The 25,295-nt window shown below is 44.9% G+C and overlaps 3 long non-coding RNA genes across 8 annotated transcripts in view; 2 read left to right on the forward strand and 1 right to left on the reverse strand.

Annotated features, from left to right (window-relative positions):
* Window positions 1-1,794: 1,794 nt before the first annotated feature.
* LOC129626136 (uncharacterized) lies at window positions 1,795-5,702 on the forward strand. Its single transcript, XR_008701790.1, has 3 exons — window positions 1,795-2,123; window positions 2,543-2,574; window positions 5,154-5,702. It is a non-coding gene; the product is annotated as an uncharacterized LOC129626136 (long non-coding RNA).
* Window positions 5,703-13,172: 7,470 nt separating this feature from the next.
* LOC129626137 (uncharacterized) lies at window positions 13,173-13,661 on the reverse strand. Its single transcript, XR_008701791.1, has 2 exons — window positions 13,530-13,661; window positions 13,173-13,374 (listed from the first exon to the last, which is right to left on the reverse strand). It is a non-coding gene; the product is annotated as an uncharacterized LOC129626137 (long non-coding RNA).
* A 447-nt stretch (window positions 13,662-14,108) lies between these two features.
* The window catches only part of LOC129626135 (uncharacterized), a 168,643-nt gene continuing 157,456 nt past the window's right edge, over window positions 14,109-25,295 (forward strand). For all 6 annotated transcript variants that reach the window (XR_008701788.1, XR_008701786.1, XR_008701787.1 and 3 more), the window contains exons 1-3: window positions 14,109-14,980; window positions 15,394-15,516; window positions 23,629-23,763. This is a non-coding gene — a long non-coding RNA (uncharacterized LOC129626135). The remainder of the gene's footprint in view (window positions 14,981-15,393; window positions 15,517-23,628; window positions 23,764-25,295) is intronic.

Raw genomic sequence — 25,295 nt, forward strand, 5'->3', positions numbered from 1 at the left:
GTATTCCCGAGACCTCAGACTTTTTTCCCACAAAGCAGTGGCCAGTGATTTGCCAATACTTTATAAGGATTTTTAGAAGCCAGTCGACACGCATTCACAACACAGAAATTCTTAGGTTTGGGGGGTTAATTCAGTCACTTGCGTTGCTGACCCAAGTCTATGCTCCCGAGGTTTCATTGTCTGCCTTCTGCACACGTTATCTCCCAAGTTCCTCTCTGGACCGTTGCCCACAGGGCGCTGATTGTTCCTGTGAAGGATGGCTTTTACTTACATGCATCTTTGCTAACCTCTGTGTCATTTGTGTGAAGGGGAGTTCTGGTTGCTGAGACCACCGGGAGTGCTGTGGGTGCTTTCCGTGTTAGGTGTCTTCTCCACTGGCTCTAAGCAACACCATGCAGCCTTTCTTACCGGTTTCTTTGGCTGTGTTGCCAGGCGTATGCTTGCCTGAATCCCCTGGCTTAATGCCTTTTCTTATTAACTACATCCGGCATGCTGTACCCAAAACTAACCGTTCTGATCTTTTCCCTGAGTGTCGTCATATCTCTGTTTCTCTCTTAATTCTCTGGCTTCTTTCTTCCTTTTGAAATACTTCTGCCTTCTTTATCCATTAATTCCACCAAAGGTTTAATAATAGTGCGTTAACAGATTGACTAGCTGACCTTGTAGAGACAAGCTGAGAGTATGTGACTTCACATGTTGATAATTGGGTGACCCAGGCGATGGCACCCCCAGTGTTCTCACCTGGAGAATCCCAGGGACGGCGGAGCCTTGTGGGCTGCTGTCCATGGGGTCGCATAGAGTTGGACACGACTGAAGTGACTTAGCTTAGCTTAGGGCAAGAACATCTTGGTTTAGCTTTGGATGCCTTCTTCTGAGCTTTTGTCCCTGCATTTATTTTATTTTAACTTTTTATTTTGTATTGAGTTATAAGTGATTAACAATGTTGTAATAGTTTCTGGTGAGCAACAAAGCCATACATACATATGTATCCATTCTCCCCCAAGACCCCCTCCCATCCAGGCTACCACATAACATTGAGCAGAGTTCCATTATATGTGGAATCTAAAAAGACATGATACAGATGAACTTACAAAATAGGAAGAGACTCACAGACTTAGAGAACGAGCTTTGGTTGCTGGTGGGAGGTTGGAGCCGGAAGGGTAGTTAGGGAGTTTGGGGTGGACTTGCACCTTCAGCTGCTGAACAACTTTCTTGAGACTTTTTTCTCATGGGAGACAATCCAGCTTTGATAAAAGGAAGTGCTTCTTCCCAGCTCTTTCCCAAGTCCATCCCTTCTAGGGGTCACCCTTCTGACATATATAACTAATATTTTTGTGCACTTTGTTGTCCCTACATTTAGACTATCTGAACAGCAGCATCTTTCTCCTTCCTCACTACCGCCCTCCATTAGACCACTTTGAAAGGACAAGTAAGATGCTGCTTAATTTTAGTGTCCCCTCACTCATCCATTACATCAGTTAAATGAGGGAAGTGTATCCTCTGATTCAACTGAGAAAGAAGGAAGCACAACCTATTTCAGTGCCAATTAAGTTTAGGGATTCATGCAAGACCTAGATTTCCTTATTCACAGTAAATAAACACACTTTCATTTCTTTGGCTATATATGTAATGAATGCTTGACACTGGGGACTTCGTTCCTAAAGAAGGTGGAGAGGAATCTATGAAGGAGGCAGCCCTAAGAGATACGGAGAGGGATCCAGGTGGCCCAGCAGGGCACCTACCATGCCTGCATCACAGCTAGACTCCTCCGTGCACAGGGTGAAGAATAATAAAGACCCACCACTATTAAATGGACTCTTATCAGGCATCAGACTTTCTTCCAAGAGTCTCATTCATGTGGCTTCGTTTTACAGACACTCCGTGAGGTTGGAGCTAACTATGATTGCCCACAGGCACGTGGCATGCAAACACCATGGCTGGGGCGATAACTAACAGGTAACTCCACACTCCACATTCTTATATTGTACTTGGGATGTATGTTACAGAGAGAAAGGTTCCATCTTGAAAGTGAAGTCGCTCAGTTGTGTCCGACTCTACCACCCTATGGACTACAGCCCATCACGCTCCTCCGTCCATGGGATTTTCCAGGCCAAAATACTGGGGTAGGTTGCCCGTTTCCTTCTCCGGGGATTTTCCCAACCCAGGGATCTATTGCAGGTCTCCTGCACTGCAGGCAGACTCTTTACCGTCGGAGCCACCAGGGAATCGGGTATTCTTGCGCCATGCACTCGCAGTGCTCATGAGAGGTGGGAGGGATAAGAAGGAAGAGGAGAGGGGAGGGGGAGGAGCAGAGAGAAGTGTATTTGCTACTAAAATAGTAATAATAAAATTTCTCAGTCTTATGAATGTGGGTAACCGTATCATGATAGTTACTGCTTAATCCTTTTGCCCGAATGACAAACAAATATGTAAGCAAAATGCAGCCCAAACCAAAAGACTATGTTGGTATATTTCCTTCCCTTCTTTTTGTTATAACATTTTGTTTTAAGTCAGTAATGAATTTCTTCTTCGATTTAATTAGAAAATCTGCTTCACTCCCAAGCTAACACTCAGGTAAGTGTCAAACTTCCAATTATACAAATTAAAATATGTTTGGAACCTATGTTAAAAACACTATTTGCATTAGGCTTTCATCATCATAACGGAAAAATGTAAATGTTTCCAGGCAGTCCAACTACATAAATAATCATTCATTTCTTAAGTGCATGGTGGAGTTTTCCCCTGAGAAAATTCCATAACTTTGAGAGTAATGTAAGGGTAATTAATTACCAAAAAGAGGTTAATACTGCATGCCAAGAATCATAACAAAATGCACAGAGGCCCTACAAACACAGTCTGCAGGCAGTTCAGAGAAGGATATGTTGTGAAGTGAACCTATTTAATTCACATTTCAGGCTTAGTTCAAAAAAAGCTATTTCTCCTTTTTTGTTCAATTATCTACATTGAATCTCTATTCCATATCATCTGAATACCTGCAATACCTTTTTATTGCCCTCATCTTCCTCACAGTGTATCTCACCCAAAGTCTCATCTTGGGAAATCCATTTAAGTCTTGTTGCTCCCAACTAATTTCACAATAACTCATCATAGTTATCTGCTCAAAAACCTTCAGTGGCTCTCCATTAGTCTCAGAATACATTTCAGTCTTTTTGAAAAACATGTTATTTAATTTTTTAATTGGTGGAAAATCGCTTTACAATTTTGTGTTGGTTTCTGCCATGCAACAACACGTATCATAATTATACATATATGTACACACACACACATATCATAATTATATATATGTATACACATATCATAATTATACATATATGTACACACATATCATAATTATACATATATGTACACACATAATAATTATATATGTGTACACATATGTATCATAATTATACATATGTGTACACACATCATAACTATATATGTACAAATATCATAATTATATATATGCACACACACGTATCGTAATTATATATATGCACACACGTATCATAATTATATATATATGTACACACACGTATCATAATTATACACACACACACACACACACACACGTGTATATATGTATCCCTTCAGTCCTGAGCCTCCCTCCTGCCGCGTCCCACCTCTCTAGGTCATCCAGAGCACCAGGCTGGGCTCTGTGTGGTACTTAGCAACTCCCCACTCTCTGTCTCAGACATGAGAGTGTGTGTATGTCAGGGCTAACTTCTCAGTTTGGCCCACTCTCACCTTTCCCCACTATGTTTACAAGTCCATTCTCTACTAGGTTCATCAATACCATTTTTCTAGATTCCATATATATGTGTTAACATATGACATTTCTTTTTCTCTTTCTAACTTACTTCACTCTGTGTAAGAGGCTCCAGGTACATCCACCTCACTACAACTGACTCAAATGCACTCCTTTTGATGGCTGAGTAACAGTCTTTAAAGGAAGATTCTGAGGTTCTTCATAATCATGGTTTTGGCCAGATTTGCTCTTTTCCTCCTTCCCTTGGCACCAAGCCCATTGTTCACCAGCTCACTGTTCCCCGAATTTGACTGCTAAAAAAAATCCACTGGGATATGTGTGAGTTAAGAATTCAGATTCCTAGGCTTCTTTCTAGGAATCAGATTCTCTAGGAAAAGGGACTTGGAACCTACATTGTAACAAATGATCCAAATCTTTCAGACAAGTTTGGAAACTGTTCTGAGCAAACCAAACACTTTGCCTTCCCCTCAACATGACCCATGGTTTCCTTTATGGCTCAGTGGTAAAGAATCCACCTGCAAAGCAGGAGACAGAGGAGATGCAGGTTCTATCCCTGGGTTGGGAAGGTCCCCTGGATGAGGAAATAGCAAACCACTCAAGTAATCTTGCCTGGAAAAAATCCCATGGACAGAAGAACCTGACGGGCTACAGTCCACGGGTCGCAAAGAGTCGGATATGAGAGCACACACACAAAACAAAACACAAATGTGACGCGTAGTTCCTTCCCCTGCCCCTGCCTCCTGGAAAGCTACCGCAGTGGATAGCTCAGCCAGCATGGTCTTAGTGTGGGTTTCCCCCAAATAAAGCCTAAGACAAGACTTTGAAGGTAGGTGGTTCATTTGAGAGGTGATCATGGGAAGCACATAAAAAGTATGGGAAGTGAGCCAGAGAAGGAAACAGGGGCCATGTAAGCACTTTTTAGCAAGGTTATTGCTCTGGGTAATAGCAACTCAATTCTGCTGGCCCATCAGCAACCTCTGAGAAGTGTGCAGAAATCCTTCTAGAACTGTCTCTCTGAAGTGTGGAAGTTTGTGCATTTATCTACCGGCTTGGGCTCTCTTCTGTGTAGGTGACTTCAGGCCCATTAAATCCCTTGCTCTTCCTGCCAAGGGCCCCTGTGGCATTGAGGCAGACTCTGGGGCAGGAGGAAGGAATACTGAGTATTCTCCAGAGGGGATTCTGTCACTAGAGGGTCGCCTGAGCTCCTATGGTACTGTTCCCTGCAGCTGCAGATCATGTCCGAGGTGGGCCCAGGATGGGGTGGGACCAGAGGCATTCACTGCATGCGTCCTTTCCATTCTGTATTAGCTAGCTATTGCTGTGTAACACATTTCCCCAATAATGAATTATGTAGCTATAATCACACACATTTATTATCTCATAGTTTCTGTGGATGGAAAACCTAGGTGTGGCTTAGCAGAGCCTTCCAGCTCAGGGACACCTCAAGTCTGACCTCATTTCAAACCTTGACTGGAAAGGACATGCTCTTGGGCTCAGTCTGGGGGCCGTGGATATTTCCTCAGGAGTAGCCGGACTGGACACTTCGGTAACTCGATGGCTGTTTTCCTCCCTGGGCTGCTTGCCATGTGGGCCTCTCCAAGGAGCTTTTCACAACATGGCTTCATAGAGTGAACAAGCAAGACAGATTCAATCTTCTGTAATCGAACCTCAGAAGCAAGAGCTCTTCACATCTGTTGTATTCTGTTCATTACAAGTGAGTCATTAGGTCCAGCCCACACTTGGGTGGGTAGAATCCACCGTTTTCCAATTCTTAGGGTTATTTATTTGATCCATTATCAGAATTTGCTAGGAATCAGCCAGGAATTTGTGTCATGATAAAATGTTACAGTAAATGTTATTTTGGTGCTTTATCTGTCAAATTTTATATCTGCTTTTCTTATATTTGAAACTTCTGTAAATCTAAGGCACTACAGGATATATGGAAAGAACATTTGAATAAATCATTTGACACCTTTTTCAAAGACTGCCCTTTTAAAATTAATTCATGTGAAATCCAGTCAAGAGATAGTAAGTACTATAAAAATTTAAGGTACTGTTAATAAATATTTCATGCTACATAGGCCTGAAAGACAATGTAAACCACTGTAGTTAGAAGATTTACCCAAAGCTTGTAGGGCCCTTGTATTAAACTTTTTTCTTTTTTTTTTTAATTTTAAATTTATTTATTTTAATTGGAGGCTAATTACTTTACAATATTGTATTGGTTTTGCCATACACTGACATGAATCTGCCACGGGTGTACACATGTTCCCCATCCTGAATCCCCCTCTCACCTCCCTCCCCATCCCTCTGGGTCATCCCAGTGCACCAGCCCCAAGCATCCTGTATCATGCATCAAACCTGGACTGGCGATTCGTTTCATATATGATATTATACATGTTTCAATGCCATTCTCCCAAATCATCCCACCCTCTCCCTCTCCCACAGAGTCCAAAAGACTGTTCTATACATGTGTGTCTCTTTTGCTGTCTCACATACAGGGTTATTGTTACCATCTTTCTAAATTCCATATATATGTGTTAGTATACTGTATTGGTGTTTTTCTTTCTGACTTACTTCACTCTGTATAATAGGCTCCAGTTCCATCCACCTCATTAGTACTGATTCAAATGTATTCTTTTTAATGGCTGAGTAATACTCCATTGTGTATATGTACCACAGCTTTCTTATCCATTCATCTGCTGATGGACATCTAGGTTGCTTCCAGGTCCCGGCTATTATAAACAGTGCTGCGATGAACGTTGGGATACATGTGTCTCTTTCAATTCTGGTTTCCTCGGTGTGTATGCCCAGCAGTGGGATTGCTGGGTCATATGGCAGTTCTATTTCCAGTTTTTTAAGGAATCTCCACCCTGTTCTCCATAGTGGCTGTACTAGTTTGCATTCCCACCAGCAGTGTAAGAGGGTTCCCTTTTAAACTATCTCCACCTTACCTGGGAGGGAGGACTTTGAACTGAAAGCCTGAGGCCCTGAGTCCTGTAGGCTCGCAGATCGTCTCAGACTCAGTTTCGTCTCCTAGTCACTGGGATGGCCTAACGTGAACCTTGGGCTCTGCAGGTGGCGCAGTGGTAAAGAATCCACTTGCCAGCGTAGGAAACCCAAGAGATGTGGTTTCGATCCCTGGGTTGGGAAGATCCCCTGGAGTAGGAAATGGTAACCACTACAGTATCCTCAGAGTCGGACACGACTGAGTGACTGAACTGAACTGAACAGCATCCTTGACTGGGAAATCCCATGGCCAGAGGATCCGGTGGGCTATTCAGTCCATAGGGTTGCAGAGTCGAACATGACTCAGCGCATGCATGCACGCGCACACAGGCACACACAGCGTGAACCTCTGCTACTGCTGCTGCTGCTAAGTCGCTTCAGTCATGTCTGACTCTGTGCGACCCCATAGATGGCCTCCTACCAGGCTCCCCTGCCCCTGGGATTCTCCAGGCAAGAACACTGGAGTGGGTTGCCATTTCCAATAGTGTGACCCTCAGAGCCTGTCAAATGCTGACTAAGCAAGCACCTGCTACACGGTGCCCTCTGAAAAGCACTCATCATACTGCCTGCTTAGCACCTGGCACACAGTAGGCATACAATAAATACCAACTGATCCTGACTCTGTGTCCAAGGGGACATTGGACACAATGTCCAATTCGTTATTAATTCATTATTAATTCTTCATTGTTAAGGAGAGCTTCTGAAGATCTTACTGGGGAAAGAGAAGAGCTAGGTTTACAGATGAGATGATATCTATATCAGCGACTTGAAAGAAATTCCCTGAGTGAAAAATTAAGTTGCAAACGTTTATCCTTGCAGTTTGAAGAACTAACAGCAGGTGGAGTTCTGAGCTCACCCGGGGGATCAATTATTCTGCACCTACTTATTGAGAGCCTCCCTATCCATGACAGGCTGTACTCTGGGCTCAAGGATGAGTGGGTGAGAGCAGAGACAGCACTTGGCAGTCAGGAGGGTCACGCGGGAGCAGCGGGTGCAGACACACTGGGCCAGACATGGGTGTGCAGTTGTGCCTGTGCCGTGAGATGGGAAGCAGAGACTTGGGGGTGATGCCTGTGGTCACAGTGACAGACTTGGGGGGCTGCCGGCAGCATCTGGACGGTGCGGGACACGTCTTCCTGTCCGAGCACAGCAGCTCAGAGCTTGTCCTCTGCAGACAGCCTGACTGGGCTTGATGTGTGGCTTCACCATTGACTTGCTTTGTGATCCTGGCTATGTTACTTGATCCCTTTGAACTTCAATTTCTTCATCTGGCATGTGGGAATAATTACATGACATATTTTGTGGGGCTGTTGTGGGTGAAGCAAAGTTGCATGGCTCAAGGTAGCCTGGAGTTAAAACTCCCCTCCAGGTCCTCCCCACCATTCTAGGCAAAACAAATAACTTTCTCACCCAAAGAAAAAAATAGACATTAGGTTGATTACACCCAGCTACAAGCTGGCCCAGCCTCTGGCTGATCTCCAGAACTCCTTGCCCCAGCCGTTTAAGACAGTAGCTTTCTGCATACATGCCTATATATACTTACTCTTTTCTTAGATGAGTGCAGCAGCTCGCTAATCTGACTGCTGCCCCTTCTCGCCTCATTAAAGGTGATCTGTTCTTGTAGAGTGCCAGTTTCGTTCTTTTTCTGAAACTTGCCTACTCTAACTCCGGACCTTACAGTGGGGATTAAAAAATTAATATACGTAAAGCATTTAGAACAACCTGGCAATGGGGTTTTGCATCAGCTGATATTATTCTCGCTCTTGTTGATGTTGTGGCTGTTGTTAATATTGTTCTTGTCATTATCATTGTTCTGATTGTCAACAGCAGTGGCAAGACTCGTGTCCCTTCTATCTTTTTATTTTCTTTGGTCTCCACTGTATTTCAGGGACTTTCAGATGTGTGATTCTGATTTAAGACTATCCTGGGAAGTGTGTTGAAATGAAATTTGGGGGCCTAAGCTTTGGTTCACTGGGCTCAGTGGGTTGGTTATGGGGCCTAGGAACTGACATCTTTACTAGCCACCTAGACAGATTGCACTGTCAGAAATCCTTCCTTAAAGGTCAGAATCATGAAACCTAGGATTTATGGAGACACTACCATGCTTTAGACCCTGGGCTAAGTGCTTTGTGCATGCCAGTTATAATCTTAACAAAAGCTCTGCTAGGCCAATATCATTATCCCCATTTGATAATGGGCAAACTGAGACTCAGCACAATCTGGACACCTTATTCCTGGTGACAAAGCTTTTGCTCTAGAGCCTGCCCCTTTTCTGCCATGCAGCGCCATGCCACTCTGTGTGAAGGTCCACTTGGTTACTTTAGGCTGTTCGTCCCAGTGTGACGCGTGCACTGCTGAAGCCCACGTGCCCCGAAGCCTGTGCTCCGCAGCAGGAGACGCACCGCAGTAAGAAGCCTGAACCACAGCCAGAGCGCAGCCTCCGATTGCTGTAGCTAGAGAAAGCGTGCGGTGCAGCAACAAAGACCCAGCACAGCCAAGGAAAAAAGTCCCCTGTTTGAGATCACTTAGCTGAGGATTTGGGTGGGCTACTCTCTGACCTAGATAGCATATTCAAAAGCAGAGACATTACTTTGCCAACAAAGGTCCGTCTAGTCAAGGCTATGGTTTTTCCTGTGGACATGTATGGATGTGAGAGTTGGACTGTGAAGAAAGCTGAGCACCGAAGAATTGATGCTTTTGCACTGTGGTGTTCGAGAAGACTCTTGAGAGTCCCTTGGACTGCAAGGAGATCCAACCAGTCCATTCTAAAGGAGATCAGTCCTGGGTGTTCATTGGAAGGACTGATGCTACAGCTGAAACTCCAGTACTTTGGCCACCTGATGTGAAGAGTTGACTCACTGGAAAAGACTCTGATGCTGGGAGGGATTGGGGGCAGGAGGAGAAGGGGACGACAGAGGATGAGATGGCGGGATGGCATCACCGACTCGATGGATATGAGTTTGGGTGAACTCTGGGAGTTGGTGATGGACAGGGAGGCCTGGTGTTCTGCGATTCATGGGGTCACAAAGAGTTGGACACGACTGAGCGACTGAACTGAACTCTGACCCAGGTTTCTAGGATGGAGAAATATGGGGACCTCCATCTGGGAAATAAAACATTTTATTTAAAAACTTTTCCAGCTTTATTGAGATATAACTGACATATAATATTGTTGGGCAAACAAAATTAAGAGATGTTCACTATGGTGGGATTTTAGAGGAAGGATAATATCAGAGGGGTATTTTGAAAGACAAAAGGCGTTTCCGACAGGCAGAGAAGGAGCCTGGTGGGGGAACAGAAGGATGTGGGAAAGACAATGGCCTGTTTGGGGATTGTAAGGAGCTTCTCTTGACAGAGCAAAGGATAGTGTTTTGTGTGATTGGAGAGGTGGGAAAGACCTGGGTAATGAATGACACAGAAAGCCATGCTCAGGATCTGGTGGGGAGCCGTGGGGGAACTTTAAGCACGAGTGGAACATGGTTTCTAATTATATGGATGCCTACAGTGTAATGCTTATATAGGTAATGCTGATGTCAAGATTTATAAGATCTAGGCGACCAAAAGGACCTCACTGTGAAGCTTTATCTACTCTGTGTGTGTGCACATGTGTGTCACACAAGGCCCCCCGTGTTCTTTTTTTTTTTTTTAACAAAGATTCTTTTTTTGATGTGGACCATTTTAAAAGTCTTTATTGAATTTGGTGTTAATATAATATTGCTTCTGTTTTATAGCTTGCTTTTTGGTCACAAGGCATGTGGGGTCTTAGTTCCTGGACCAGGGATGAATCCTGCACCCCTGCATTGTAAGGCAATATCTTAACCACTGGACTGCCAGAGAAGTCGCCGTCCCACGATATTCTTTCATAGAACTCTTTCTTTTATAATTGCCACACCTTTCATAAGTCTTTGGAAGCTTTGCTATAAAAAAGAGCTACAAATGAACATATCAGAATCAACTCAAAAGTTAACCAAGGATTTGAAAGCAGAATTAACTTCTCACTAATGGTTGACATTTTTTTTTAATCGTCTTATCCTAAGTAATTCCACACATGCTTTCCCTTGACGAGGGAATCATTTAAAGTCACAGTGGAGTACATGAAACTAAGATGCTTCTCATTCCCTCTCACTGACAGATTTTTAATATAAGTGTCAGAGCTTGAATATTCAAAATCCATTCTGCTACCTCTCTTGTCAACCCTCTCCACCCCAGCACCTGTGAGGTTTTGGGATCATCAGCTTAAGAATGAACGTGTAACTTCTGATGTCCTATTAAAGCAATTCGACAACTGTTAATGTTTCCAGGATACCAAAGTCCCTACCAGACAACAGGGGCTCCAAGATGAATTCAGCTTGTGGACTGTGCCCATCCAGTAAGTGTGCTGATGGATGCGCTGTCAGGGTGCAGGTTTGGGGGAAAGAACTGTGCCCTGAGCCTGGAGCCAGACGCTGGGTGGAGTTCCTACAGTTGGTATCACGTGACTGCGGCACGAATCGTAGACAGCGAAAGCAAGGAGACGTGCTGGGCAAATGTGATTCACAGCTTTGAAATCCACGTCAAAAAGAAGTATGGGCTTTACTCACTTTACCCTTAGAGCAATGGTCTCAGAGCCTTTGAAAAGAAAGGATTTCAGCAAAGGACTAACACCAGGCAGTCATCTTAGAAAATTCACTTTGATGGGTAGCAGGGTTTCTAGTGGGTTTCCCTGATGGCTCAACAGTAAAGAATCTGCCTGCAATGCAGGAGACGCAAGTTCAATCCCTGGGTCAGGAAGTTCCCCTAGATAAGGAAATGGCAACTCACTCTAGTATTCTTGCCTGGGAAATCCCACGGACAGAGGAGCCTGGTGGGCCACAGTCCACGGCGTCACAAAGAGTCGGGCATGACTGAGCGCGCGTGTGCTCACACACAGGGTTACTAGTGGCACACACCGAGTGACTGGTGTGTTTCAAAAGTGTGCCCATTCCTCTAGGGAGACTGCAAAGCCTGGTGCTTAGATTTATGATTTGGGAGAGGAAGAGTAAAGCCATAACAGGACAGCAGGCCCTCCTCCCCCACCGGCAGGCAAACCCTGCATGACAACCAGCCCTGAGGAATGGAATGGGGAATGCAGGTCCGAGGCTGCTGGCGACAGCAGTGATGGAAGCAAGGAGTGGTGGAGGCCCGAGCCCAGAGTGCAGATAGAGAGTGCAGAGAAGATGGATTTGATCTGGCGCTGAGCTTGACGGGGTCTAGAAATGTGGGGCAGAGACATGAGGTTGGTGCCTCAGTTTCTGACTTGACCATCTCAGGATGTCACATAATAAATATATCTAGGTGACGGCGTATTATGTTAACATTCAAAATCTCCTGCTCAGTCATGTTGGATTCTTTTGCAACCCCATGGACTGTAGCCCACCAGGCTCCTCTGTCCATGAGATTCTCCAGGCAAGGATACTTGAGTGGGTTGTATTTGCTCCTCCAGGGGATCTTCCCAACCCAGGGATAGAACCGGCAACATTCAAAATGGCATATAGCTTAAAGTCTGGACCAAGATACATACATGTTATGTCATGAGTATGTATTCTGATTATCTATAGGAATATTTTCAAATGATTGCTAGAATATTCCTGGAGTCAGAATCGACTGTTCCCCACCCCCTCCTTTTGATGGTAAAGGATATTCTGTTTGGAAGCCATAGACGGGCATTTTGTGAGCCCTTCAGGTCAGTTTCCAGAGTCCTCAGCTTTTCCTGCCTTAGCTGGACTGTGTGCAGCAAATGGGCGAGGCCAGAAAAGGAGTGTCCCTGATGCCAAATGCCACACTGATGGTGCTTCGTGAAGAGAGCTCGCCTGTGTGTGGCTTGGCTCTGCGTCCAGGAGGGAGGGGCAGAGATGAAGCGGGTCCAGGACAACAGCGCCTTCCTGCCCTGGGCCTGCAGCTCCTCTCGCTGTCGGGAGGGCACGGTCTGCTCCCGCCCCTCCAGTGTGGCGTCACAGGCATCGAGTGAGACGGGAACATCTCCAGCTACAAGACGTTTAAAAATGCTACCTTTTAGCCAATCCAACCAGTTAATATAATGAAATACTGCTGCCAAAATCTTGCCCCCACCCAAGTCCACTGGTGCCAGATAAAGAAATAGAGAGACAGAGCTTGGAAGAAATAGAGTGACTTTCTCTTTGCCGGGCAATGGGAATATACAGCAGGCTACTGCCTCAAGAACTGTGCCCCCTCCCTTGGGGAACTTGTTGTTTAGTCGCTAAGTTGAGTCTCTTTGTGACCCCATGGTCTGCAGGCCACCAGGCTCCTCTGTCCATGGGATTTCCCTGGCAAGAATACTGGAGTGGGTTGCCGTGTCCTCCTCCAGGGGCTCTTTCTGATCCAGGGATCAAACCAGCACATCACTTTCACTGCACGCAGATTCTTCACCATGGCACCACCAGAGTAGCCCTGCCTGGCGGATAGGGAGAGGTTTTATGTCCTCATGAAGTTCTTGTATATACATTTTTTGTTGTTGTTGCAATTTTACAGCCAAAAGCTGGTGTCAGGAGGCTAGGCAACCCGGTCTGGTGTCCCGAAAGTTATTGGCTGTGAGCTTCTTCCTTTCCAGATGCCGAATCCTACAAGAAAATGTAGTGGGAGAACTACGCCAGGTGCAGGGTATAATCTACATGGAGTCAGAGAGTAAGTAGCTTTGTGAGGGACAAGTCCAGCTACAAGTGTGTGTTAGTAGTCACAGTTAAAAAATAAGCACGATTGTCTAACTCTCACAGACCTGTTTGGCTGCTATGTGCCAAAGGCTGCTCACTCATTTTTGTCTTTGCTGCAACGATCCTGCATGTATGACCAGCAAAGCCCATTTACAATTCCAGGGAAATCAAACTAGAATTGGGGTAAGAAAGTCCAACGTTTTTTTTTCTCTTCCTTTGTGCTTAGTCTGGAGTCACTGGCTCACAGGGGACTGTGTGCAGAGGCCTCGCACCCTGCATTCAGACCAGAGCTCCTGGGGCAACACGAGCTCCCACACCGGCACTCTCTCAACTGAACACGGGTGCGCCCAGCCACGCGCAGCGCCGCTCCCGGAGCTTCCGGGCTGGGAGCCCGCAGCTTCCGGGCTGGGAGCCTGCAGCTTCCGGGCTGCGCGCTCCCGCGAGAACTCCGCGGGCCCCGCCCACCCGCCGTGAGGCGCGCAGCCTGCCGGGAGAGGGCGCGGAGGGTGTGCTTTGAGCCCCAGCGCCCGCCTTTCGGCTTTGAGTCCAAGAGGAAGCGACACCCGGCAGGAGGACCCTCGTGGGGCCCCGACTGAAAGGGCTGCTAACAAACAAATCTAGGTTCAGAGAAAACGAGCGCCCTTTTCTCACTGAGCCTCGTGGCATTTCTTGTCTAGCCCGTATCTCAGACGTGTGCTCTATTACCTTGTTTCCACCCTTATTTTTTTTTACACAAGGATACCAATGCGGGCAACTACAAAAGCAAAAACGAAATGAAAGGGAAAAGAGAAGAAGAGATTTCTTTTTCTTAAACTGAGGTTTTTCTGAAGTATTTCTTCGGAGTGGGCTTTTATTTCTTCAAGGACAAGAGGCCAAACTGACAGAAAGTGAAGAAGCACTCTCGTCCTCGCCTTGTGTAATGACTGTCGATGCTTTGGGAAAATGCATTTGCTGCGGGGTTGAAAGGCTGTGCTGTGCCAGTGCCGCCTTGAGAGCCTCCTGAATCCTTCAGAGAGAAGCGCGGGTCAGAATTCTCCTTCCTTCTAGAAGGAGGACAGGAGAAACGCTTGGAAAGTTCATCAGAGAGGAGAGGGAAAGCGGACGTGTTCCGGTGTCGCCCTCGAGTCAAGTACCTTCACCTGTTTCCATTTTGTTTGTGCGCTTGTTTGAATCAGCAGCCCAGGCTGTGCCCGGGGCTGTCGCCCTGGCCAGTGGGAACAGGAATCCAGCGTTAGAAGCGGAAGGAAGGGTCACACCTGCTCCTGTTTGCTGTTATTGTCGTTGACACTTGCAGCTGACTGTCACTTTGGTTTCACGTGGACACAGAACAAAAAATGTTCCGTGTGGTCAAAGCTCAGTCTAGGCTGTCATTTACAATTCCTTGTTATTTTAAAAATGGCCGTTTCTGGATTTTATTCTTTTCTCTTTATCTCGATCATTTTTCTCCGACGTGTTTCTCCAGCATTCAGTCACCCTTGGGCAACTCTCAGTTGACTATACCCGGAAAACCTCTGCTGTAAGATTTCAGCTGTGCCTTTGCTGTAGCTGACAGACGTCAGGGTTGGGGGAGGTCAGGGAGGGGCATGACCTCCAGTTTATCCTGGAGCTGGATCCAGGCAAGTGGGGGCGGCTACCCCATCTCCATCCTGGAAATCTACTCCCTGCCCACTGTCCCCACATAGATGCTGTTAGAGGACGTGGCCCTGAGATAGCAAGGTGTTGTTAGACCACCTGGACTATGTGCCTGGCTGTGCTCAGTTGTTCAGTCGTGTCCAACTCTTTGTGACCCTGTGGACTGTAGCCCACCAGGCTCCTCTGTCCATGGGATCCTCCAGGCCAGAATACTGGAGTGGGTAGCCATGCCCTCCTCCAGGGAATCTTCCCAACCCAGAGATCGAACTCGCTTCTCCTGCGTCTCTTGCATCGCAGGTGGATTCTTTTCAACTGAGTCAACTGGAAAGTCCACTATGTGCCTGGACTGTATCAACTTAAGATTCTGGCAGACGCATGCAGAGATATACTGTCTTCCAGATCCCAGGACAGACTTCATGTGTAAGTTGCCTTTTTTGATAAAACTACCCATTCCCAGTGGATTTCTCTTTCTTCTGTCCCTCCCTGCCCTCTGTGTTCAGGGGCCAGTTTGCAAACCGGTGGGAAGATATGTTCAGGGCCTTAATATTTTAAACATAAGTGTAATGTGATAAAACAATGGATTGAAAATGAAGAATGGAATGCAATCACTGACATAAGCCATGGTACACAGGGTTGTGATGTGGATAAATATATCTTGAGTAAATTATTGTGTCATTTTTTTAGTTACAGGCTGTTGGAACAAAGGATCTCAGGGAGGCTGTTTTAATTTCCTGCTCCTAGCCTTCTGTATTAAGAATGATGAATCTAAGTGAAAAATCCTGATTAATTCAGTGAGTTGTGGCTGAGGTGTACCTGTCATGAGAATGAGAACATGTTTTAGTCTGTTGATGTTTTCTAAGACAATACTGTTCATTGAGTCTCCAGATTTATTTACCAGCAGATATTTTTGTGTGAGCGTACTGTGTACCAGGCACCAATAAGAATATTGGACTAGCATTCTATTGTTAAGCTTACAACTGCATTGGGACATATTATTTTCTTATTTAGAACAGTAGTTCTTAGCATGGAATAATACTTGGGAATTGAGTTGAAAAATAAGTACAGTTTCTATGTCTGTTTCCATATAAATAGCTCAATGATTTTTTTTTTTTTTAACCAGTTTGGGAGAACACGTCTGGGGTGGATAATTTTTAAAATAGTCTGAGTAGTATAAAGATGAGTTGTTGTGAGTGTGTGTATTTTGGAAGGTTCCTCAATGAAGCTCTTATCCTTCGGACTAGCTAAAACCAAGATAGGAGAGGCTTGTGTGTCTTCTGGTAAGAAAAGGCCAGCCACGTTTATTAAGTGACTGCAGAGAAGGAAAACACTCAAATTAATTTGAGACTCACCTAAGTATTGGGTCCCAGATTCAAAAACGGATTGATTGATGAGCCGCGTCTATGCACAGCTCTGTAAATTTGCTCCAGGCTAAATGGCAGCAGGAACGTATTTACTTAATTGTTGTTTAGTCGCTAAGTCCTATTGCTCTTTTTCCACCCCATGGACTATAGCCAACCAGGCTCCTCTGTCCATGGGATTTCCAGGCAAGAACACTGAAGCGGGTGGCCATTTACTTCTCCAAGGGATCTTCCTGACCCAGGGATCACACCTGCATCTCCAGCGGTGGCAGGCGGATCCTTTACCACTGAGCCCCCAGGGAAGCCTTTACTTAATGTTGTTGCTGTTTAGTCACTAGGCCATGTCTGGCTCTTTGCAACCCCAGGGACTGTAGCCTGCCAGGCTCCTCTGTCCATGGGCTTTCCCAGACAAGAATACTGGACTGGGTTACCATATCCTTCTCCAGGGGATCTTCCTGACTCAAGGATCGAACCCAGGTCTCCTGCGTTGGCACGGGGACTCGTGACTCATGCAGTAGTTCTCCCGGGAATAGCAGTAGGCAGGAGGCTAGCCAGGATGGTGACGATAAAACAGATGATTTACTTGCGTTATAAAGCGGTGCCAGCTCAGGACTTTACTTACAGTTACCTTGTGACAGGTCTTAACACGCTCTCTTGAGTGCATGGGGGTGAAATCACCACCTGTCTCGGGGACCTGAAGCCCTTGGGTGTGCTTCAGAAAGTACTTCCTGTGCACTTGCGTGTGTTCTTTATGGGTTATGTGACTGAGGGCAGGCTGAGAGTGATTTTCCTGGTTCCTTCAACTTGGAAGTGTGGTCCTGGGAGGCTGGGCAGTATTGGTATCTCAGTGGGATCTTGTTGGAAATGTAGAATCATGGGCTCTTCTCTGGCCTACTGAATCAGAGTCTGCATTTTAGCAGGATCTCCAGGTGGATCCAAACACACATCACACGTGAAAGTTTAAGAAGCACTTGTCTATAAGGCCTTTGATGTTTTCTACATTTTTTTCTTTTATTTGTCAGTTTTTCAATGCAGTTGTTTTTCTTTTACAAAGAAAGAGTTGTTTTTCTTTCCCCCGCTCAAAACAATTCAAATAGTTTTTGAAGCAGAAATCATTTAGACCTTAAATAGGAAAGTAAGGGAGAAAGTGGTTGCATTTGGAAGTCAGTGTTAGATAACAATTTTTGAAAATCTGAAATTTATCCATTTTGGAAGTCTAAACACAGTCCTGGTCCCAGAGATCATAATTCAAACAGATTACTTCATCTCTTTACCTATATTCTAAAGAAAGAGATGTGTGTTTTTAAATGCGTGTGTACATAGCTTCCTTAATGAAAGCTTTACTGCAAAAGCACTTTGTTCCTAATGCATCCTTAAGTGAAGTTTTGCATTCTTAATTTTCCACTCAAGTAATTTAGAAACCATTAGTTAAAGTAGACCTCTAAGATAAAGTGGGATCCTTGTACGTTTAGATGGTTTCCTCTGAAGATTGCTCTTATAATTGTCAGAGAAAGATAAATTCTTAATTGCATTTCATTACATCTGGGTAGCAGATACATGTTTGCTTTCCAGATACCTGTCTGGCAAAAGCGGAGGAGGATAGGAGATGAAGTGATGTAATAACATCAAGCTAACAGATTTCCAAAGTTCTCCACCCGTCCAGCTGGCCACTGTGAATCACCTTTCCTCAGGACAAAGCATTTCCCCCGTCTATCTACACCTCCTTTCTCAAGCAGTTGAGTCAAAATCGGTGTTTCTCCTTTGTTCCTGTTTCTCGTATAGTTTACTACGCACTAGACAAGAGAACAGTTGTTGCTCTTGAAGGTTAGAGATTTCTGTTGTCGCCTTCTGAAATTGGCAGTCATGGACGATGTCGGCAGCACAGACAGAAGCAGGTGCCCTTTCTTTGTTTCTCTCCTCAAAAGTGTGGTCTGCCTCCGGCTCTTTTTAAATCTCATTACAAAATCTTCTTCTCTTGTGCCTAAATGGTTTGCTTTTTCTTTCAAGTTAGAGGTCTTCTAGAGAAAGTCTTTGAAGTACAATCAGATCCAAATTTCAAAAGTAAAGAGAGATATTTTACTGATCTTAAGAAAGGAATTGTGTTCACAAATACTAATATTTGCCCAGGGCCCTTTCTGAAATGAAAGATTTACCCACATAGATCAGTCTACATGGATGTTGTACAACTGTAATTTAATACTCCTAACATATAGATCCTATGGAGGCTTCTCATATTAGCATCTGACTTCTTTCTTCTCTTTTTCAAGGTCATAGAAAGTGTTAGAAATTTGAGTTAGAAATTTTGCCAAAGTTTCTAGTTTGAGGGCTTTGAAGAAAGGCTAGCCTGTATGATTTTTCTGATTATATATAATGTATCTTAATACTAGACAGCTATAGCAAATACAATTCAGAGACTTTCAAAAATGCAAATGAGGGAGAGGTTGGTACTATGAACAATGTTTTTCTGACGAATCTGTGATCTCTTGGGAAAGGAAATGCAGGTTAGAAGAATCTACTAAAAGTCTCCAGGTTAAAGTATTGTAAACTTTGGAGGGATCTGGGACAGATTGAGCTCCTGACCAGAATTATGAATGTATTACTATTTCTTTTCCCTAGGCAAAAGGACTACATTTTCATTGGTTTGCCAAGGAGTCTATATTTAAAAAAAAAAAAACAAAAAACCCACAAGATTTACTGCTTGAGTCATTCACAGCTCCTAAATCCCTGCTTCCCCTTTTCTTTGAATTATTTTACCTGGTTTCCATGATGGTTTTCATTTCCTGATTCATTGTCTGCTCCATCCTTAGCAACACGTGCTTGATGTAGAGGTGTATAGATTTGTGCTTCCAAGAGAAGAGTTTTCCTTCATGGGTTTTGTGAATCACTGGTTACTATGAACTTTGTATGTTCTTTGTCTGTGCATATATGTAATTATGGATCTGTTTACACCTATACATATATAAATGGGCTTTCATGGCAGTGCTAGTGGTAAAGAATCTGCCTGCCAGTGCAGGAGATGCAAGAGATGTGGGTTTGATCCCTGAGTTGGGAAGATCCCCTGGAGTAGGAAATGGCAACCCACTGCAGTATTCTTGCCTAGAAAATCTCATGGACGGAGGAGCCTGGTGGTCTGCAGTCCATGGAGGCACAAAGAGTTGGGCACGCCTGAGCACACTTACTACTACTCTGCATATATCATTAAACACTACACATGTGCACGTCTGTAATACACACATGCACACGTGAACGTGCGCGTGCTCAGTCCCTTCAGTCGTGTCCAGCCCTTTGTGACCCTGTGGACTGGAGCCCACCAGGCTCCACTGTCCATGGGATTCTCCAGGCAAGAACGCTGGAGTGGGTTGCCATGCCCTCCTTCAGGGGATCTTCCCGACCCAGGGACTGAACCAGAGTCTCTTAGGTCTCCTGCATCAGCAGGCAGGCTCTTTACCACTAGTGCCTCCTGGGAGGCCCCCAGACACATAGATATATGTATGTACATAGACACACATGTTCACATTGATGCCTTTTATATTTAAGCATGTATGTGTACATTTACATGCATATTTATGTATAAATGATGCATATATATTTATATGTCTATGCATGCATATCTATATATGTAAATATGCATGCAGGTATGGATTTATATATCTGTATACCTATGTTTGTATGTATCTGTATAGGTGAATATAAATATTCAGGTATATATACACACATATATATAGTGTATGTGTATATCCATGCCTGTGCACATACCTGTATATACATGTATGTGTGTGTGTTTACACATGCGGTATGGGGCTTATCAGATGGACGCCGTGGTAAAGAATCCGCCTGCCAGTGCAGGAGATGTGGGAGACCCGGCTTCAGTCCCTGGTTCGGGAAGATCCCCTGGAGAAGGAAATGGCCGCCCGCCTGTGGGGAGAGAGCAGATTAGCGCAGGTGGTGTGTTCAGGCTCTCTCACCCCACATTTGTAAATAAGGACTGTGTAACCGCTGGTGCATGTGCTCCCGAGGTCCCTGCTTGGCCAAGGGCTACTTTGTGCGGTAGCCATCCGAGAGCTCTACCTGAAAGGCGGCGGCCTCCCCGCTGCGCCCCGGCGGGGTCCGTGGGGTCAGCCCGGGAAGAGAGGACACGGCGCGGCTGCCGCCCCGGCTGGGAGGGGAGACGAGGGCGCGGCTCCGGAGGCCCCTCCAGCCCCGAATGCGCCGTGCCCGCCCCGGCTTCAGGGACAGCGCGCACAGGGTCAGCACTCGCCACTCCAGTATGCTTGCCTGGAAAGTCCTGTGGACGCAGGCAGGCTGCCGTCCGTGGAGTCGCAGCGTCAGACAGGCTGAGTGAGCACCATGCACGCGCACGCATGCAATACGTATATCTGTATCTCTGCACTCATGGGTGTGTATGTACTTATTCTTCTATTAATACTTCAAGACAGAGGCTTGTGGTTGTGCGCTGAGCATCAGAATGAGCTTCAGGAGCTGAAGCAGGGGAGCTGTGGCAGGCAGCATGGCAAGCGGTCGCGTCGGGGGAGAGCCAGGTGGGGGAAATTTTGGTCAGTTCCGCCCAGCAGTTGGTGGCTTCCCTAAGATCAAAATTTCCTGGAGAACCCAGTTCAGTGGGTTGAGGTGAAGTGATGTTTTCCTCAGTGCTGTAAATCTTAAATAGCCAGCTGTTCTCGTGTTGAACGGCGGCCGGAGACCAGGGTCCAGTTACTGGTGTCTGTCTTGCTCCAGCTGAGACCCGCTGCAAGTAGGGAGGGACGGGATCAGCGATGGTTTCAGTTACCTGATCAATTTTTCTTGCTGGAGCATGATGTTCTATTTTCCTTGCCCAGACAATCTCATTACTCAGAAACTCTGAGGAAACATGCTTTTCAGCAGCTGTGAAATGTGCTACTGCTTTTATGGCGAGCAGACAGGCGAGGCCGTAGAGCCCTCCTTCCCCACCAGCTGGCTCCTAGATGCTGATGAGAGACAGGTCACTTGTTGACACTACTTTTCCTAACTCTTATTTTTTTTTTTCCTAATTTTTACTTCTTTTTGAATTTGAAAATAAATGTTTTATTTTTAACATCATTCATGGGACGATCCCCTTGAGGAGGCATGGCAACCCACTCCAGTGTTCTTGCCTGGAGAATCTCATGGACAGAGGAGCCTGGCGGGCTGCAGTCCATGGGGCCACAAAGAAATGGGCACGACTGAGTGACTGATCACAAAGAATAATAATACTTGCCTCTCAGAGACATTGTGAAGATCAGATGAGATGATAGGAAAGCGCCTGACCAAACGTTCAGCTTAGGCTCCTGTGGCTGCCATTATGACTAGCCCCACGTACTTCTGTCACGGTAGAACCTGAGCTAGCAACAGGCCCCAGAGCAGAGCGAAGCTGTTATCCACAAATAATTAAGGATTTTTAGCTCCTGAAAGTTATTTTACTGATTCATTCCAGACTTGCAGCTATTCAAGGACAACTGTGCTTTGCTTATAAACATTTGGCTACCAGATGTTGCCTATCTTATGCGTATAAGTATTCTTCCTTTTTTCAGACAGAGATGGATTTGTGGGTGTTACTTGTACTCTGAGTTGAAAAATAAAAGCCTGTGTCAGAGTAAGAGATTCAGGCTATTTACATCTCATCACTGTAGCCTTGGGTGCACACTCAAGTGAAAGAACATATCAGGAGTCGATATTCTATCAGTCAAGCTATCGGCACCTCTAAAAAAATTAATCTTGGTGTACTTAGATTGAAAGGTCCTGTACAACGTTTTCTCCAGCCACAAAATAATAGGGCAGTCTCACAGTACAGGAGACAAAGTGCTAACATCCTTGTTGCAACCCCATCATTTTGCATCACAGCATAGGAAGGGTGGTTCCTGTGACTTTCAGAAGGTTTTGTAGATGATGAATTTGATTTCTGGTAGTAATGAATCTGTATAGAATTATATAGGGTGCCTAAAAAATGGGTTTTTCTCAAAGATGCCAGATCTGAAATGATGAGAAATGTCCAAATGAATGTACTTTTAAGCAAAACTGAGTTGGATGTGTAAGTTGTATGCCGAAGTACATGGGATCAGATACGAATTCAGGACACAGAGGAAAAACCATGTGTTGGTTTAATTGCTTCCAGTGCTCCTTGGAGTCCTTGATAAGAGTGTCTGATAACTGCTCAAAACCATTTTATCCAACTCTTCAGGGCAGCTGATCTATGATGAGACAGAAAGAGGACCCTCCTTTTAATTTCTCCTGACTTAATCGATTAAGTATGTTAATTACTTAAAATTTTCTCATGGCGTTGTTTGTTTGTTAAGGTGGATCGTTCTGGCAATTGATGAAAAATAGCTTCCTGCTAAGCCAGCATAATGAATATTGACGTTCTTGGCGTTTACAGCCAATAGAAATCACATTTTCAAGTCTCCGTTTCCAAGGTGCTTGCTTAATAAATAACTTCTCCAACCGTCTGCACTATGGGGACACACTCTCTCAAAGATCGGCGTGAATAAAGCTTAAAAATTATGTGCGGATTAACGTCAGCATCTATGAAGAACAAATATTGAGATCAGAAGTTTGAATCTCCAAGAGAGAATGGCAAGGGGAAGCCGGGCCTGGGAGTCTGGAGAGGCAAGCAGGACAGACTCAGGCATCATTAACTCGAAATCTCTGCCCCTGCTGTGTCTCTGCATTAGAGGAACATTACTGCATTAAATGTGGCCAGCAGTCCTGATAAAGATGCTAATTGAAAGAGGAACTTTTCCAGCACCTTTCCACTTTCCTCTATACCCTGCTCAACCTTTATCTAGTTTAACAGAGAAAACAAACAAAAAAACCCCTAAGGCCTGAAAAAGATGATAGCAGGAAGAGGAAGCTATTTTTTTTCTGTGTCTTTTATGTAAACGTTGTCTTTTTGTAATACACATCTTTAAAAAATGAGAAGGAAAAAAAGCCCTTTAAAACACTTAAAAAATAAAATGGCACTTTCCCAAGGAATATTATAAGTTTCAGTCTCCAGACTTTGAAGCTCTCTTATGGGGCATTTTCTACAAAGATCTTCAAATATCTTCCCTCTAAGAAGCTGTCTCTCCTTGACAGTTCTAGTATACCGATCCACGATTACTTGTCATATCTTGTTCTCATTGTTCACGTGTAAAATGATAACCCCTTTTTCCCCTTCTTACAGCTCTCAATCTGAAAAGAAGTCTTTATGATAAGGTTCTCTCCACACTTCCAGTCTTCTAGGATCTCATAGAACTGGAGAACTGAAGAACCTCTGTGGATCTTGGATATCACCTTTGCCAAGCCTCTTATATCCCAGGTAGGGAAACTGAAGTATGTTTCAAGTCAGTTCCCTCAACTTATTGTACAGTCTGAGTGATCATGCCAAGTTTAGAACTCAGGTTAACTGCCCTGCTCTTAGCTACCACAGAGCTGATAGTCTCTTTCCCTAATTTCAGAAGATTGAGACAGCAGTCCTTAGACAGCTTGCTGGAGTTCTAGTTCACGAATGTTTACTTTCCCTCAATTGTTTTGAAAATCCACTATGACCAGATGAAGAGAGTTTCACTTTATAAAATACTGCAGCATCTTAGGTCCTTTGCATTTGCTTTTTGCATATTGCTGTCTTGCTGTATTCATGATGAAGTGTACTTTTGTTTAAGAGGAAAAGTAGCCATTGTATCCACTTTTTCCCTTTCTATGTGGGAAGAAGATTTGGTATGTGAAATACCGTTGGAAGTCAACATCAGCCTTGTGGTGGGAGAACCGCCTCCTTGCAACCTCAGCCACTCTTAGGGAGTAAAAGATGTTGTGCTTCTTAGACTTTCTAAACCAGGGGTCCCCAGCTTGCAGGATCTAATGCCTGATGATCTCAGGTGGAGCTGATGTAACAGTAATAACAGAAATGCACAACAAATGCAATGTACATGAAAGCAAAGTTGCTCAGTCATGCCAGACTCTTTGCAACCCCATGGATGGTAGCCTGGCTCCTCCCATGGGCTTTTCCAGGCAAGAAGGCTGGAGTGGGTTGCCGTTTCCTTCTCCAGGGGATCTTCCCACCCAGGGATCGAACCCAGGTCTTCGGCACTGCAGGCAGATTCCTTACCTGAGCCATCAGGGCATCCTGAAACCACTCCCCACCTCTCTAACCCACCCTCTGGTCTGTGAAAAAATTGTCTTTCACAAAACCGGTCCCTGCTGCCAAAAAGGTTGGGGACCACTGCTCAGAACTGGTTGAGGTCATCTGAATAGACTTGCCTGAGTTACTGACTGTGAGATTGCTGCCGTATCAACACAGGGTTTTAGAATTTCAGCGGAGTTTATTCTGTCAGCTCTTTCTTTTGGCAGATGAAGAATCAATGGTTGTATTTGTCAGTGCTTTTTATTGGTTGCGGTTGATAGACATTTAGATCTAATCTGAATGTATATCTTAATCAAATTGGCTAAAACTCAAAAAAAAAGGGAGCCTAAGAGCTGTATTGGCTGTTGTAAGTTTAGATGATAGATTGATGGATTCAGGGGCTCAGATGATGGCATTGGTCTCCTCCTCTCTGTCTTCTCCCCTCCCCTTGGTTTTCCTTCTCTCGCTCTCCATATTGCCAGCTTACGTTCATCTTCACTCACTCTGGTTGTTGTTCAGTCACTAAGTCATGTCTGATGCTTTGCAGCCCCATGGACTGCAGCATGCCAGGCTTCCCTGTCCTTCACTATCTCATGTCCTTTGAGTCGGTGATGCCATCCAACCACCTTATCCTCTTTGTCCCCTTATTCTCCTGCCCTCAGTCTTTCCCAGCATCAAGGTCTTTTTCAGTGCGTCGGCTATTTACATCAGATGGCCAAAGTATTGGAGCT

Source organism: Bubalus kerabau, chromosome 13 (genome assembly GCF_029407905.1).
Source record: "Bubalus kerabau isolate K-KA32 ecotype Philippines breed swamp buffalo chromosome 13, PCC_UOA_SB_1v2, whole genome shotgun sequence".
Lineage (NCBI taxonomy): Eukaryota > Metazoa > Chordata > Mammalia > Artiodactyla > Bovidae > Bubalus > Bubalus kerabau.